Source organism: Erinaceus europaeus, chromosome 18, assembly GCF_950295315.1.
Source record: "Erinaceus europaeus chromosome 18, mEriEur2.1, whole genome shotgun sequence".
Classification (NCBI taxonomy): domain Eukaryota; kingdom Metazoa; phylum Chordata; class Mammalia; order Eulipotyphla; family Erinaceidae; genus Erinaceus; species Erinaceus europaeus.
The window spans coordinates 42,995,052-43,012,451 of record NC_080179.1 but is presented as its reverse complement, the minus strand read 5'-3'; the positions used below and the strand labels follow the sequence as shown (position 1 = coordinate 43,012,451).

Below are 17,400 nucleotides of genomic sequence, written 5' to 3'. Positions count from 1 at the left end.
TATAACATCATTCACGGGCCATGCAAAATCATCAACTTAAAAACTAGCACCGAATATTGTATTATCCTGCCTGTGGTTGCCTTGGTAGTGTCAGATTAAATTACTTTTAGGGTTTTTTTTTTTGCCTCCAGGGTTATCACTGGGGCTCAGTGTTTGCACTCTGAATCCACTGCTCCTGGAGGCCATTTTCCCCATTTTTTGTTAACCTTATTGCTTTTATTGTTATTGTTGTTGAATAGAACAGAGAGAAATCAAAAGAGGAGGGGAAGACAGAGAGAAAGATACCTGCAGACTTACTTCATCGCTTGCGAAGCGACCCCCCTTCAGGTGGGGAGCTGGGGGCTCAAACCGGGATTCTTACTCTGCTCCTCATGCTTTGTGCCATGTGCGCTTAACCCACTGCACAACGACCTGGGTCCCTGTTTCTGGAGGTCTTATAGGGTCCTTGGGTCAGATAGTTCCCACCCCTGTAGTAGAGTAGTTGAGTTGTGTACAAGCATGTCTGATTTCATAAAATTGTACACTAAATATGAAATTCGTGAATGGACTCTGGTCCAGGATGCTTGACTTTATGTCCTGGCAAGAGTCACCATACCCTGCACTTTCTGTATTGATGAATCCTGGCTACTACAAACACAGTAGACAATGAGTTTACTTGAGAACACGTCAGTCCTTTGGCTCTTGGAGCTCAGTCTGGCAGAATGACTTCTATCCTTAAGCATCCACTCCATGAATGATGCCATTCAGGCCCCAGGGAAACGCTCCTTCACAACACTTACTTTGTGTCCTCAAAACAACAGGCAACTGTGTTGGGAGATAATAAGAGTTTGCAGCTGTGCTACTAAGATCTTGGAACGAGCACTGCTTTGGGAGGCCAGAGGGATTTGAGTTGCAGAGCACTTAGGTAAAGGAAAAGATAAGCTAATTAAGTTGTCAAATTTCCCCTTGCAGATAGACTAATTAAATTGTCAAATTCTCTTTCTCAGAACACGTGCATGCAGTACAGTCTTGCAAAAGCAAAGTGTCATTTCCTACCAGTGCCAACATCTATTTCCTTTCGTCTCTTGATGGCCCACTTGGAAGTACGTACCAACTAGACGAGTGTTCACAAACATTGTATATGATTGAGGTACGTTTGCCATTTTATATATATGGGTTTGTCTAGACACAACACTGCCAAGTGTGGTACCTATTCTTTTCTTTTTTGAAATAACTCTTATTTTTTATTCCACAAACATTCAAAATTTCTAGGTAACCCTAAAGACAGGACTGTCTTGTTAAATTTCAATTATGTTTATATCAGTTGCTAAAGCAAATGTTAACATCACTTATTATTATTTATTTTTTTTTTGCTTCCAGGGTTATTGCTGGGGCTCAGTGCCTGCACAACAAATTCACTGCTCCTGGAGGCCATTTTTCCATGTTATCCCTTTTGTTGCTCTGGTTGTCTTATCGTTGTTGTAGTTATTATTATCACTGTTGTTGATGTCATTGTTGGATAGGACAGAGAGAAATGGAGAGAGGAGGGGAAGACAGAGAGGAGGAGAGAAAGATAGACACCTGCAGACCTGCTTCACCACCTGTGAAGCGACTCCCCTACAGGTGGGAAGCCGGGGCCTCGAAACAGGATCCTTACGCCGGTCCTTGCGCTTTGCACCATGTGTGCTTAATCCGCTGCGCTACTGCCTGACCCCCAATACCGCTTATTCTACATCTGAATTCTACATGGGACATATGGATCGATGTTGCAACAACCAGGATGGAAAGGATGAAAATTTTTAAGGAAAAGTACTTTGCTCTGTACAGTAATTCCTATAATCAACAGTCAGCAAGAGGTGGCAACAGTCAAATGACTGTGAAATAAAGAGCTTAGTAGCTAGAAATAGTGTTGGGACAGTGATTTCCAGCCAGTGTAACCACCAAGTTGCTCTAGTGTTTCTTAAAATAGCACCTTACTTTTCTGGAGATCCAGGAGACATTTAGACCAAATCTCTGCGCTCTTTCCTTTAGCTTATCAAGGTTCACTATGGGCTTGGTGCCAGGTGATAAAATGGATAAAAATGAAGCAGTCCCAAATCTAGCTGCCCAGGCAGCTTTTTTACTCTCCAAACTCACAGGTACATTGAATCGTTCAGCTCTCTTCTGCATCCTCTGTCAGAGGCATTTCAGATGTAATTTTGACCACTTTCTTCTCTGCTGTCATATCTGCAGTTTTTTTTTTTTTTCTGAGGGTTCTTCTTCTTTGACAAGCAGTTTCATGGGCTTTGGTTCTTCCTCTGCTTCATCTTCCAGCACTTCTTCATTTGCCTCCTCTTCAGCATGTTCTTCAAGATATGCCTGAAACTTGTTGATGATGTCTTGTTTGATTCCCTTGGCTGTAACACTGTTCAGCTCTGTCACAGAATGAACCTGTGGCCTTGGGGTCTCTGGGTTCTGAGGAACACTAAGCCTGTGCTCTAATGCTGAAATACTTCCCTCATTTTCATCCCTTTACTAGAGATTTTATATTAGTGAGAGTGAGAGGGAGATCGAGAGGGTGTGGGGGGAAAGGAGAGAGAGAGAGAGCGTGCACGAGAGAGAGAGAGAGAGAGAGAGAGAGAGAGAGGGAGAGAGGGAGGAAGAGAGAGAGAGAGGAAGAGAGATGGGGAGAGAGATATATTGAAAGAAAGGAAGAATTCGATTACTTTCTGGCATACATAGTGGAAGGGATAGAACTTGACACCTCATATATGCAAATCCTGAGCCACCTTTTCAGCCACAATTTTATCTACTTTGGAAGAAAAATAGGGTTGTGAAATTTTAAGACAACATTTAAAATTTTTCTTGCTTGCTTTCATTTTAAAATCTGTTTTGACCAGAGTGCTGCTCAACTCTGGCTTATGATATCACTAGAACTTGAACCTGGGACTTCAGAGGCGTAAGCATGAGAATTTATCACATAAACCACTGTACTATCTCCATGATTATAGCTATAACTTCTCATTGGTACTTTTGGAGAAAATCCATTCAAATTTTATACACAATATAGCTTCATATTATATTTATTATTATTTTTTAAAGATTTTTATATTTATTTATTTACCCTTTTGTTGCCCTTGTTTTTTTATTGTTGTTGTAGTTATTATTGTTGTTGTTATTGATGTCAGTGTTGTTGGATAGGACAGAGAAATGGAGAGAGGAGGGAAAGACAGAGGGGGAGAGAAAGACAGGCACCTGCAGACCTGCTTTACCGCTTGTGAAGTGACTTCCATGCAGGTGAGGAGCCGGGGGCTCGAACTGGGATCCTTACTCTGGTCCTTGTGCTTCACGCCATGTGAACTTAACCTGCTGCACTACCGCCCATCTCCCGTTTTTTAAAGATTTAAAAAAAATGTTTATTTATTTCCTTTTTGTTACCCTTGTTGTTTTTATTGTTGTAGTAGTAGTTGTTGTTATTGATGTCGTCATTGTTGGATAGGACAGAGAGAAATGGAAAGAGGAGGGGAAGACAGAGAGAAGGAAAGAAAGATAGACATCTGCAGACCTGCTCCACTGCTTGTGAAGCTACTCCCCTGCAGTTGGGGAGCCGGGGGCTCAAACCCAGATCCTCATGCAGGTCCTTGCTCTTTGCGCCACATGCGCTTAACCAGCTGCACTACTGCCTTACCCCCATTATTTTTATTTATTATTATTATTTGCCTCTAGGGCTATCCCTGGGGCTCAGTTCCCGCCCTATGTATTCACTGCTTCTGGAGGCCATTCTTTTCTGTTTTATTGGATAGGACAGAGAGAAATTGAGAGAGGAGGGGAAGAAAGAAGGAGGAGAGAAAGATACATACAGACCTTCACGAAGCAACCACCCTCTGCAGTTGGGGAATTGGGGGGTTTTGGAGCTGAGATCCTTGCACACTTCCCTGCTCTTCCTACTATGTGTGCTTAACCCAGTGCACCATTGCCCAATCCCCAGTTTCATTTTATTTTTAAAAGTTTATTTAATTAAATTACTTTTACTGGGGGACATGATTTATAAGACTGTGGTCACATGTTGCTTCTCTTCTCCCTGTGACAAGTATTTACTTCCATTTTGTTTTTTAAACCCCTTGTATCATTATCAATTATAGAGCCTTACTGGGGAATTAATTCTTTAAGACAGTTATTGTCACATGAGTTCGGTGTCTTAGCTTCTCGTCTACTTCTTCTTCTTCTTCTTCTTCTTCTTCTTCTTCTTCTTCTTCTTCTTCTTCTTCTTCTTCTTCTTCTTCTTCTTCTTCTTCTTCTTCTTCTTCTTCTCCTTCTTCTTCTAGCATTTGCCCTTCTTCCGTAGCCAATCAACAGCGTCAGGTTGAGCCTGATGTAAAGCTGTCAGGAGCTGCTTGTTGCTGGCTTTGAAAGTGACTGTGGATTCAGTCGGCTAGGAAGGATCGTCAGTTTCCCCAATGAATGGGTACTCACGGGATGCACCACGGGAAGGTCGATCCAAAGCATCCCTTAGCTTCTTGTGATAGGTGTCTTTGCACCTGCCACCAACTGAAGTCTTCTTTTACCATGATGTACTGCGTGCCCAGTGCCCTCTGTCTCCTCCCTTCTCTCCCCTTTAGAGACTGCACCTATATTAAAGTTTACCCTGTGTTTTCCCTTTCTTGTTTCTTAGTTTCATTTAATTTTTTTAAAAAATTATCTTTATCTATTTGTTAGTTAGAGACAACCAGAAATCATGAGGAAAGGAGGTGATAGGGAGAGAGATAAAGAGACACCTGCAACACTGCTTTACCACTTTGTGAAACTCTCCCCCTGCAGGTGGGAATCAGAAGATCGAACCCAGGTCCTTGCACATTGTAACATGTGCGCTCAACCAGGTGCCTCACCACCTGGCCCTTCTTAGTTTCTGCTTGTGAGTGAGACCTTGTGGTACTTGTCCTTTTTCTTCTGGCTTATCTCACTTAACATGGTTCCCTCACATTCTATCTAAGATGCTGCAAAAATTAGAAGGGGGGGAATGATTTTTATAATGTTGTATGTTTGATGCAGATAGTGTCACTTCATCATATAGTTACTACTTTTAAATAATTTGATTATTGTGCACTCTTTATCTAAAACTTCAGAAATGCAGAGAGTATTATAGACTTGCAATCTCTCAGCTCAGCTGGCCAGTGGGAGCCCCTCCCTTATGATGTCATTCACCCTTAGTTAATTCCATCAAGACCTTATCTCCAGTCACAGCTACATTGGGGCTTATGAATGCGGGGGAGACACAAACACCAGTCCGAATTTTCTGTATGGAGAGATAGCTCTCCTCACTTGCTCTGCCCAAATAGCAAACTCTGTCCTTACCCAGATCAAATGCCACTCAAAGGCATTTGCTCCACCTTCTTCATACCCTGACTGGCCAGGTGCTGTGATGAGCAGTGAGCCTGACAGAGGTCACCTCACTGAAGAAGCAGCTAATAAACTGCTGGAACCTAACTACACTTCCTGCATTTGTCTAGGTTTATTATTATTATTTTTTTATCTTTACCGGAGCACTGCTCAGCTCTGGCTTATGGTGGTGGTCTAGGGTTTTTTATTTAATTATTATTTTCTTGTTACACTCCTAGCTTCTTGGCTCCCCTGGTTAGTACTAGAGCTTCCACAACTGGCTATAGCCTGACAGGTGGCTGGTGGCTTTTTTTTTTTTTTTTTTTGCCTCCACGGTTATCGCTGGGGCTTGGTGCCTGAACTACAAATCCACTGCTCCTGGAGGCTATTTTTCCCGTTTTGTTGCCCTTGTTGTTATTATTGTTGTTATAGCTATTATTGTTGTTGGATAGGACAGAGAGAAATTGAAAGAGGAGGGGAAGACAGAGAGGAGGAGAGAAAGATAGATACCTGCAGGCCTGCTTTACCACTCGTGAGGCGACCCCACTGAAGGTGGGGAGCCAGGGGCTCAAACCAGGATCCTTACGCAGGTCCTTATGCTTTGTGCCATGTGCATTTAACCTGCTGCACTACCGCCCAGCCACCAGGTGGCTATTAAAAAAAAATATTTATCTATTGGTTAGAGACATCCAGAAATCAAGAGAGAAGGGGAAGATAGGGAGAGAGACAGAGAGAAACCTACAGTACTGTTTCACCACTCACAAAACTTTCCCCCTGCTGGTGGGGACCCAAGGCTTAAATTCAGACCCTTGTGCTATGTAACATGTGCATTTAGTCAAGTGTGCCACCACCTGGCCCCAACAGTTGGCTTTTGAGTACCAGCTGGTGCTTGGCTTTGGCTATTTGGGGCTGCAGCTCCGCAGCCCTGTAGCTGGTGGCATCTTCCCAGACTCCCAGTTACCTGTGATTTCACTGAGACAAGCAGTCTGGGTGACAGTTACCCTTGGGTCTCCTCACAGAGCAGCTGCCTCACTGCCCTGTTGTACCACCCACCACAGATGTCTCTGGGATAAGAGTCTAAAAGCTGAAGGTTGGACTGGCTCCCAGGATGAGGGGATGGCTGAGCTCAGTACAAAACTTATAAAAAGAACCGTACTGCCTTCAATTATCATCATCCAGCACACCATCAGATATTATTTATAGAACATCCATGCAGAGCCAGGTGGACTGACTAAAAGTTTATGGCTCCCCTCTCAGGGCTATGCATAACCATCACCCACAAGAAAGGAAACCAACATGCAGAGGAGCAGTTTGGAAGAGGTATCTCCCCTGCATTGTCCCTGATGATGGGGGTCAGCATCCTTTAGTCAAGCTGAAAAGGGCCCAGACAGAAATGGGACAGGTTAACAGTGAACAGAAACAAAGAGAAAGAGAACAGAGCCTGTAAAATAAGCAAATGCCCAACAGAGTGGTGGGCTGTGCTGGTTCACTGTGTATGGACTGTTGCCTCCACGCTTATGCAAGAGAATTGAATTCTCTGTATGGTAGTGGCTGGAGAGATAGCTCAACTGGTAGAGTGTGGGATTCACAGGCCTGAGGCTCCTAGCTTGAGCCTTGGCATTACATGTGCCAGCGTGGTGTTCTGCTTTTTCTCTCTCTGTGTGAAATTCTGTCTAGTATGAAATAATAAATAAATAAATAAATAAATAAATAAATAAATACACCCCCCAGCATATTCAAGATCTTTACTTAGAAATCAACCAATTCAGAGCATGGGGGTATAGAATAACGGTTATGCAAAGAGACTTTCATGCCTGAGGCTCTCAAGTCCCAGGTTCAATTCCCACACTGCCATAAGCCAGAGCTGAGCAATGCTCTGGTAAAAAAAAAAAAATCAACCAATTCCAGATATAAAGGGGTAGACTCACCTCTCAGACTGGTCAACTTACTTGTTTGATGTCAGCTCTCAGGAGATCTTGATAACAGCTAACAATTTCACACACTTATTACATTTATGGGGTGGTCACTGTGTCAAATACATTTATTGTATAGCTTTGTTGTTGTTGTTAATAATATTTTTAATTTTTATTCTTTTTTTCTTAGCTTATAGTGGTGCAGGGGGTTGACCTCAGGACCTTGGAGCCTCAGACATGAGAGTCTGCATAACTATTACGCCATCTCCTCCACCCTATTATATATCTTTTTGAAAGGATTAATTTTTTATTAGTGACTTAATAATGATTAACAAGATTGTAAGATAACAGGGGTACAATTCCATACAATTCCCACCATTAAGAGTTCTGTGTCCCATCCCCTTCGTTGGAAGCTTCCCTATTCTTTATCCTTCTGGGAGTATGGACCCGAATTCTTTTTGGGGTGCAGAAGGTGGAAGGTCTGGATTCTGTAATTGCTTCTCCACAGGACATGGGTGTTGTCAGGTCAATCCATACCCCCAACCTGTTTCTAAAAAAAAAGATTTGTTTTTAAAGGTGGGGAAATAGCAAACTTGGATAGTGTTCTGCATTGCTATGTAGTTGACTTAGATTTGAGCCAAGCTTCCTGCAGCACTGAAGAAAGACTCAATGCTGTTCTCTCTCTTCACCCACTACCTCTGTCTCTATCTGAAAAAAAAGACTTATTTTAAAAAATATTTATTTATTCCCTTTTGTTTCCCTTGTTTTATTGTTGTAGATATTATTGTTGTTGTTACTGATGTCGTTGTTGGATAGGACAGAGAGAAATGGAGAGAGGAGGGGAAGATAGAGAGGGGGAGAGAAAGATAGACACCTACAGACCTGCTTCACCGCCTGTGAAATGACTCCCCTGCAGGTGGGGAGCAGCGGGCTCAAACTGGGATTCTTACACTGATCCTTGAGCTTTGTGCCACCTGTGCTTTGACCCACTTCACTACTGCCCAAATTCCCAAAAGACTTATTTTTATTTATTACATATGGGAGTTTACCATGAAGCAAAAGTGGCTGGGGTGGGGTGGAGAGGGAGAGAGAGAGATACATAGTGCCAGGGACTTAACTGGAAACCTTTGATACAAAAGTTGAACCACTGAGTACTGCACCAAAGTACAAAGCTCTGAGTGGAGGGTAAAGGTAGATTTTCAGCTTCACTATAGGGTGGTGGGGGTAGGAACACAGACTTTGGTGGCGGGAATGGTGCTAATATACAATCCTATTAATCTATAGTCTTATAACTCACTTTAACTAATATAAGAAGGGGAAAATAGATTGAATGTCTCAAAATTTTTAAAATTAAAAAAAAGTTGTGCCATTTCCCCAGCCACACACATTTTTTAAGTACACACACACACACACACACACACACACACACACAAACACACGCAAACACACACACAATATTGAGGGTGAGGTGGGGCTCAGACGATGGCACACTTCATTAAGTACACATATTACAATGAGCAAGGACCCAGGTTCAAGCCCCTGGCCCCCACTTGCAAGGGAAAAGCTTCATGAGTGGTGTAGCAGGGCTGCAGGTGTCTCTCTGGTTCTGTCCCTCTCTATCTCCTCTTCTATTCTCAGTTTGTCTCTGTATCTATCTAATATAATATAAAATTAAAAAAGAAGCATAATATTGGTAGGAGATCAACACTATGACCATTTCCCACTGTATATACAAGAAAATGTCTTTTTACTGTTTCTTTACCATGAGGAAATATCTTGCCAATGTCATCCAACTAACGAGTGACAAGAATCTGAACACCAGCACTTTGGCTGACTCCAAGGAGCCCAATTTTCCCCTTTTGTTGCCCTTGCTGTTTATTGTTGTTGTTGTTTATATTATTGTTGTTATTGCTGTTGTCATTGTTGGATGGGACAGAGAGATATCGAGAAAGGATGGGAAGACACACACACAGAGAAAGACACCTGTAGACCTGCTTTACCACTTCTGAAGTGACCCCCCTGCAGGTGGAGAGCTGGGGGCTCTCACTGGGATCCCTAAGCTGGTCCTTGTGCTTTGCACCATGTGTGCTTAACCTGCTGCCCTACCACCTGCCTCCCAGGTTGCTAACTCTTTTTTTTACCTTAAAATCTAGGAGCTTCCATTCAGCAGAAAATGTTTCCAGGTGGGGAGGGAAGATTTGAGCGTAGAAAGAAGTTGGCTATAAGCCAACTCTTGGAAACACGTCATGTTTCTAGCTAAAATTGTGATGTTCAAGGGAGTTGGGTGGTAGTGCAGCGGGTTAAGTGCAGGTGGTGCTAAATGTAAGGACCAGCATAAGGATCCCAATTCGAGCCCCCGTCTCCCTACATGCAGGTTGAGTTGCTTCACAAGTGGTCTGCAGGTGTCTTTCTCTCCCTCTCTCTGTCTTCCCCTCCTCTCTCCATTTTTCTCTGTCCTATCCAACAACAACAACAATAATAACTACAACAATAAAACAACAAGGGCAACAAAAGGAAATAAATAAAAAGAAAAACAATTCCAAAAAAAATTGTGATGTTCGTTTCTACACAGTCAAATTCAAAACTCAAAAACCTCTTTTTGGCAGTGAAAATGTTCATTCCAGAACTAGAAGCAATTCCTTCTGTAAAGCTGCTTTCTACTAGAGGATCCAGCCAACGCCATTTTCAGCACATGTACAAAGGGCATGAAAATACTAACTGGAGGTGCTGAGTGGTAGTTATCATGTTCAGAGACTCAGGTTCAAGCCCACTTGCAGGAGGGAAGCTTCACAAGTAGTGGAGCAGAGCATGTCTAAAAACAAAAACCTTCATAGCACATTTGGGCTGGTGTTTGTCCAAGCAACTCTGCACCAAGTCCTAGCCACCTTAGTATATAACATTAATCACTCACCTAGTAGGGTATGTGTCTTTCTATGTCCAAAATTGGAGCCCTGGCACTGCATGAGAGGTGCTGTGGCATCAGAGGAAGCTCAGGAACTGTGGAGTCTCTCCACTCCCTCTCTCTATCTGAATGAAAAAGGGGTCCAAAGAATTGAACTTGCACATGCATTGGTTTCTTGCCCCCCGGTGTACTTCACTGTACTTACCTCATCCCGGGGTGCTTAGACTCTAGTTATACTCCACAGAAAATATTCCAGCAGCTTCTTTCCAGATCCCCTCCTGGGGGGTGAGTCGCTGCCATCTTTCCTCTGTTGGGGTCTGCTCCACTCTGGGCTCTTCTTTGTATAATGCCATGGGCATAATCAAGGTGGTCCCCTCCCTGAGTGGCATGACAGCGTGATCCTGTGACCCATCACTGACGAACATAGTTGTGCCTTTAGTTCAGATTCTAGGGAGAGAGTGCACTTGATTGCCAGCTGGTCAGATGACTGGTTGGAGTTGTTTGAGGTGCTAACTCTGGGTTTAACTAGCTGTGAACAGGAAGAGGGACACTCTGGTGCAGCACCTGCTCCTGGGGGTTGTGGGAACCCTGCTAGGGAGGCAGAAAGAGAGCTCTGAGTTGGGAACTTTCCCTAGAAAGGATCTGGTGTGTGGAGCAGAGTGGATATTGGGTTTGTCAGTCTCCATTTTTTAGCCTGTGACTTCTTGCTTGCTCCTTTTCTCTCTCCCTCTCTCCCCCGCCCTTTCTCTCTCTTTCTCTCCACCCCCTTCTCCTTTCTGTAAATTGTTCCCCCAGCAACTGCCTGATCTTTGTTCTTTCCAAAGTTATATGCAGAGAAAGCTATTTAGGTCAGTTTATGAAACCATGTAGATGAATCACTTGGACTTTCAGGTTCTGTCCATGTGTGAAGCGGGTGGGCAGAGGCTGGGCAGCAAGATGACCGAGGAGGCTGTTCCAAGCTTTCCTGCTGGAGTGGTTTGTGCCTTGTTGATTTGCTGCATCTGTGGCGATCATACCGTGAACCATACAGCCTTGTGTCCGGAGTTATTCTGCTGACCATGATAGCAGTGGACAGGACTGGAGAGGAAAAGATTTGGAGGACAAACACATCCAGAGTGAGAAGGCCATTTCCCTCTTACTCATGACCCCCAAATTCACCCAATGATCCGGAAACTCCTAAAGTAAAGCCATTAGTCACAGTGCTGTCAGGGTAAAACAAACAAACAAGCAAGCAAGCAAAAACCATTATGGAACCGATTCCACACAAGTGCCCTCTCTGCACACCTGAGTGCCTGGGCCAAGCTGACGGCTTTAATTACTGTTTGTCCCGCATGGTGTTAAGTCAGGCACATGCCCAGCATCGCTGTATGTGAGCAGTGGGCTGGGTCCCTGCTGTGATCAGGCAGGTCTCCTGTCCTCTGTGGCAGGGGCTGGGCTTCCATGCAGCTGTCTGTGGGCTTCTTGGCACAACAATTTTGCTGTCAGCTTTGAGGGCAACAGGTGTCAGTTCAGTTCTAGAATATCTCTAGGTTGAGAAGGAATATGCTAAAACAGGAAGAGGCAGGGCTCAAGATCATTTCCTGTGTTGGTGGGTGCCTATTTCAATGTACTTGCTTGTCTCCCTAATAGAGGATACATCAGTTTTTATCAACCATTTTATCAAACATTGTTTTTTAATCAACCGCTACTAGCAAGGACCTAGCTGTGTTGTTCATTGATTTACTTTTAAACTTTATTTATTTTATTTAATAGGACAGAGAGAAATTAAGAGGGAGGGGAGTGTAGAGAGGAAAAGAGACTGAGAGATACCTGCAGCACTGCTTCACCCCTCGTAAGGCTTTCCCCCTGCAGATGGAGACTGGTGGTGGGGGGGCTTGATCTTGGGTCCTTGTGCGTGATAACAAGTGCACTTAACCAGCTGTGCCACCATTCAGGCCCTCTAGTAAGTCAAATCAGCACAGTAGATTTCTATTCTTTGAATCAGGCAAATGTAGGCATTTGGAGGCTAAGCACACTACCTAAAGTCAAAGAGCTGTATGTGGTAGAGGTGTCATTCAAACTTACGCACTTTCCATTTATCCAAGTGCCTTCCACATTCTTGACCCAAGTGCTATACTCAGTACCGAAGAGATATGTGTGGAGCAAGTGGAGATGTTGCCAAGCTGTTTCCTTCTGTCCACGAGACACACCTGTGGCTAAATCGTGAATCACCTTCCTTCTGTTTTACACTGGCTGGAGGGGTAGGCTACTGGCAACAATTAAAACCCATCCTCTCCTCTCTGTGTGTCTTCCCCATATCTGGGCTGTCTTTCCAGACTTGGAAGTAGCACATACTACAGCACAGAACTCTCAATCTGAGTCTCCACAGAAAGCTTTGTTGAGGTGAGCCTCAGTTTTTCCCAAATATAACATAACAACAGTAACCACTGCAGAGAACTATGATGAGGAATTGGTGGCCTGGTGCACAGAGGTAGTGGCAGGGTTCTGGGCTAAAAACAGATGCTTAGAAATTTGAATTTCCCATCTGTTGGGAAATTGTGAAGATGTGGAAGAGCCTGGCAGGGCTTGACCCGAGGAGTGCGTCTATCCTGTCAGTCTCTCTCTACTGAGAGGTTGAGCAAGGAGGGACAGGAGTAACCCCAAAGGGTTGCCCCATCTTATCAGACTCCCTGCCTCACAAAGCACCCTGCATTCCTGATACTATGGCCATTAGATAAAAAGAAAGGGGGAGATGTCAGGAAATTGTGAGGATGTGGTTGAGCTTGGCAGGGCTTGACTTGAGGGAACATCCATCCTCTGTCTTATCAGACTTATTATCTACATAATCATTGTTTTGCCTGAAAGATCCCCACCCATTCCATTCCTTTGATCTAGCTTCTTTCTACCCTCAAGACCCTCCCTGCCTCCAGGGTATTATTAATCCTATCAGTTAAAACCCTCACAACCGTTGCTAAGGAAGTTCCTATCTTTCCAGTCCCTTTTACCTTTCTCTGCCTCTTTCCTAGCCATTTCCATTTCCAACTTGCCACTTCTGGGTCCGACCTTTAAAATCCTGGGCTCTCTGATCAATAAAGAATTGAATTGCCTTGCCACCATGAGTCTTTTCCTGAGTCATCTCTCTTGCGTTGCTGAGTGAGTAGTAGCCCAGGCTGGCTCTGGTCACATTCTCTCCAACCCAGAGAGTATGTGGCCAGGAAGAGGCACCCCCATGCTAACCCAGTACCCAACTTCTTTCCTTCTGTCCTCTGGGACATCAAGGCTGTAATCTCTGTCTCCTTCTATGACTCTAGGGACACATGCTGGGGTCCTGGTTGTTGGAAAGATGAAATGCCACATGTATAACACTTTGGAAAGCATTTATCAAAAGCTATAGGAGATCAGTTCAATGAGCTGTCTCTCCAGAATTCATTTAGGAAAGTACATCCAAGGCTTGAGAAGTGTTTTTTTTTTTTTTTAAATATTCAATTTATCTAATTTAAGTGAGAGATAATTAGTGAAATAGACCAACACACTATCAGCTCTGGCTTATGGTGGTTCTGAGAATTGGACCTGAGGCCTCTCAGGACTCAGGTTGAAAGATTAGTGCAGGAACCACTGTGTAGTCACCTTAGTTCCTTGGAAAACATTAATTAAAGTCAATTTAGTGCCATGAACACTAAACTACTCTAGCCACTAGCCCCAGATGATCACAGACATGTACTTGAGATGAGATTAGTGTGACTGAATTAAAATTTCACTGAATTTTAAATTAATTTAATTTTAGCTAATTAATTGGGCTAGCCCCTCTGGAAAAATATGGAAATTCCTCAAAATATTACAAATGGACCTACCCAATGATCCATCAAATCCTCTTGTGGTTCTCTGTCCAAAGAACCCAAAAGCCCTAATCTGAAAAGCTCTATGCACACCTGTGTTCATGACAGTGATCTTTGTAGTAGCCAAAAATTGGAAACTACCCAACTATTCAAATGACAGATGAGTGGTTAAGAAATTTGTGATACAGGGGGTTCCCGGAAGATGGTGGACTGAGAAGCTGCTAGTGGCATGAGCTCTGATCACATTTTCTGGAAACGGTAGGATTTTATGTCTTTAGCAGGCCAGTCATTAAGGGGTCCTAGCAGTGACACCAAGGAGGTGACTATAACTTAATTTGGGTTAAGAATTAGAGTAAAGGTGGCACGGACTAGCGGGCGGCTGCTCCAGACTTCCCAGGCTGCGGCAGGCAAGGCGGGTGCGCTGGGCATTATCCTCTGCCCGGGAAGGTGGCTCTTCTGCCGGTTGCAGAGCGCTGCTGGGCGGCCGGCAGAGGACCGGGAGGGAGCACTGTAGCTCGGGGGCTTTCTCTTGGGAGTCTCCGGGGACCACCGTGACCCTGAGGGCGGATCCGAAGACTTCTTGAGTATAGCTCTCATTGGATCAAAGGACTTGGAGCTAGTTTTCATTTTTGAGAAATCCTTTAAAAAAGTCTGGGGGGGGGTTCCCGGAAGATGGCGGACTGAGAAGCTGCTAGTGGCAGAGCTCCGACCACATCTCCTGGAAACAGTAGGATTTTCTGCCTTTAGCAGGCCAGCCAAAAAGGGGTCCTAGCGGTGACACCAAGGAGGTGACTATAACTTAATTTGGGTTAAGAATTAGAGTAGGGAAAAAAGGGGGAAAATTTTTTTTTCTTCCTTTTAATTTTCAAGCATACCTCCTTCCCGCCCCTCTGCCCCCATAAGCAATCCCTGGGGACCAGCTCCTAGCAGGATCCCCCACACCACCAAACAGGATGCTTTTTTGAATTCACTGATACACATTTGGGAATTTCCTTTCACTGTTCTTTAATTACAACTCTTTTTCTTATCTTCTCCCTTTTCTCTCTCTTGTCTCTCTCTCTCTCTTTTTTTTAATCTTGTCATACACTTCTTCCTTCTTCTTAGCCTTTCTGAATTTGTGAATTATTTTGGGTAAGAAATCTGACTCAGAGTGGACTCTCTATGTGTGTATCTCTGCTCTAATTCCCTTTCCCCTCTTGTTACCCCTAGAATATACAGTGGATAGTAGAGTTGCATAACTGTCTATTCTTGCTATCCTTTCTTTCTTTTCTCTTTCTTCACTGGGATTTGGTTACTATTTTTTAACGGACAGGAGAAATTGTTTGGCTAACTGGTAATGATTAAACTACTTCAATACTTGCTTCAGTTGCTACTGTAATTCCTGAGGTTGGTGAGTGCAATTGTCATAAAAGTATTTAGTACAGTGTTACTTGTATTCAAGACACAACAACTGAGGAACAACAGAGCATAAAAAAAAGAAACACATAAATCAAAAAAAAAATGGGTGGATCAAAAACAAATAAAACTGCTACTCCAATGAATGAAGACAAGAGAAGAGAAGAAACTACAAATCAGCCAGAAGTAACCATAGATAAGAAAAGTATGCAAGCAATAGTAAACTTATTAATCACAGAAATGAAAACAACATTGGAGGAAAGGAATGGCAGTATTAGGGAAACAACAGTTGAGACCACCCAAGGAAAATACTGATTATCTTGAGGCAATTAGAGAACTGAAAGCTGAAATAGCTGTAATGAAGAAAGAAGCTGAGGCAAGGGAAAGCAGACTAACAGAAGCAGAAAACAGAATTAGTCAGACATAGGATGAGCTAGAGAAAACAAAGAAAGAGGTGAAAGAGCTTAAAAAGAGATTGAGAGACACTGAAAATAACAACAGAGACATATGGGATGATCTCAAAAGAAGTAACATTCGTATAATTGGCCTGCCAGAGGAAGAAAGAGAGGAAGGGGAAGAAAACATTCTAGAGGAAATAATACAAGAAAACTTCCCAGACCTGAATAACAGAAAGGACATCAAGATTCAAGAGGCCCAGAGAGTACCAAACAGAATCAACCCAGACCTGAAGACACCAAGACACATCATAGTCACAATGAGAAGAAGTAAGGATAAAGAAAGGATCCTAAAGGCTGCAAGAGAGAAACAAAAAGTCACATACAAGGGAAAACCCATAAGATTATCTGCAGACTTCTCCACTCAAACTCTATAAGACAGAAGGGAGTGGCAAGAGATCTCTTGAGCCCTGAATGAAAAAGGGTTTCAACCAAGGATAATATATCCTGCTAGACTTTCATTCAAACTATATAGAGGAGGGATCAAAACCTTCTTAGACAAACAACAGTTAAAGGAGGCAACCATCACCAAGCTGGCCCTGAAAGAGGTACTAAAAGACCTCTTGTAAACAAGAACATCACTATAATACTTGCAATATGTCAGAGCAAACAATTTTTTTATAACAATACATTATATCCATAATATCAATAAATGTCAGTGGCTTAAACTCACCCATCAAAAGGCACCGGGTGGGGGGATGGATCACAAAACATAACCCAACCATATGCTGCTTGCAAGCATCCCATCTGTCACAACAACATAAACACAGACTTAAAGTGAAAGGATGGAAAACTATCATACAGGCTAATGGACCACAAAAAAGGGCAGGAACAGCCATTCTCATCTCAGACATGATAGATTTTAAATTAAATAAAGTAATAAAAGATAGGCAAGGACATTACATAATGATTAGAGGATCAGTCAGCCAAGAAGACTTAACAATTATTAACATCTATGCACCCAACGAGGGACCATCTAAATACATTAAGCATCTACTGAAAGAATTTCAAAAATACATCAATAGTAATACAATAATAGTGGGAGACTTCAATACCCCACTTTCACACTTAGACAGATCAACAAAGCAGAGAACCAATAAAGATACAAGAGAATTGAATGAAGAGATCAACAGACTAGACCTCTTGGACATTTTCAGACTCCTCCACCCCAAAAAACTGGAATACACCTTCTTTTCAAATCCACATAACACATACTCAAGGATAGACCACATGTTAGGCCATAAAGACAGCATCAATAAATTCAAGAGCATTGAAATCATCCCAAGTATCTCCTCAGACCACAGTGGAGTAAAACTAACATTTAACAACAAACAGAAAATTATTAAAAGACACAAAATTTGGAAACTAAACAACATGCTCCTTAAGAACCACTGGGTCAGAGACTCACTCAAGCAGGAAATTCAAATGTTCCTGGAAACTAATGAAAATGAAGACACAACCTATCAAAATATTTGGGACACAGTTAAAGCAGTACTGAGAGGGAAACTTATAGCCATACAATCACATATTAAACACCAAGAAGAAGCTCAAATGAATGACCTTACTGCACACCTCAAGGAATTAGA

The 17,400-nt window shown here is 43.0% G+C and overlaps 1 pseudogene; it reads right to left on the bottom strand.

Annotated features, from left to right (window-relative positions):
• Positions 1–1,902: 1,902 nt before the first annotated feature.
• On the bottom strand, positions 1,903–2,698 carry LOC132534348 (SAP domain-containing ribonucleoprotein-like; annotated as a pseudogene).
• Between the last annotated feature and the right edge of the window lie 14,702 nt (positions 2,699–17,400).